Here is a 736-nt window from a genome sequence, read left to right as displayed (position 1 = left end):
GCGCTGCCGCCAGCGCCCCGCCTACGCCCGCAGGGACGCCTCTCACTGGTGCTCAGCAGCGCCCGCCACTTGACGGACAGCTCTCCCGTCCAACAGCAAGAGGTCTGGCCGGCGCGTGCGCCGCGCGGGGGCGGGGCTGGGCTGAGTGCCGGCGGATGGCGCGGGGGGCGGCGCTGAGGGCGTGGAGGGTGTGGGCTGGCAGGGGCTCTTAGCTCGGCAGGGACGAATGCGGGGCGGATGGGGTTGCTTACGCGGTAGGGAGGCAACGTAGGGCAGAGGTAGCCTGGGGTTTGCTGGAGGTGGCGTGCTTCGAGGGGACACCGAAAGGGCATCTCCTCTTATGTTGCTGGCTCCCTCAAAGCCATCATTTGGCTGTGGGTGGGTAGGGGCTGTTAAAACAGCTCTGAATTTATCAAGAATTCAGAAGCGATAAAGTCTTGAAAGTGACTGTCCGGGCTGAGGCCCCTTGGTGCTTAATTTTTTTTCTTATTTTGAGCCTTCTGCTGGTCGGCAGTGTTGAGGTACAAGGTGGGCTGAAGAGCTCGGGCTGCAGCGATCAGTAATGCTCGGGATGCAGCTCCTCGGCTGCTCCGAGCACAGCAGGGTGTGCTGTGGCCACCGTCCCCTGGCAGTCAGTAATAAACCGCTTCTCAATAGTTTGTTAAAGGTGTCCTTAAGCAGTTTTTGTATTGCATTCCGCTTCCTGCTTGTTTAGCATCTAGGACTTTAAAGAAAA

The sequence above is a fragment of the Geospiza fortis genome, unplaced genomic scaffold, assembly GCF_000277835.1.
Source record: "Geospiza fortis unplaced genomic scaffold, GeoFor_1.0 scaffold54, whole genome shotgun sequence".
Lineage (NCBI taxonomy): Eukaryota > Metazoa > Chordata > Aves > Passeriformes > Thraupidae > Geospiza > Geospiza fortis.
Note: the sequence above shows the minus strand (reverse complement) of the source record.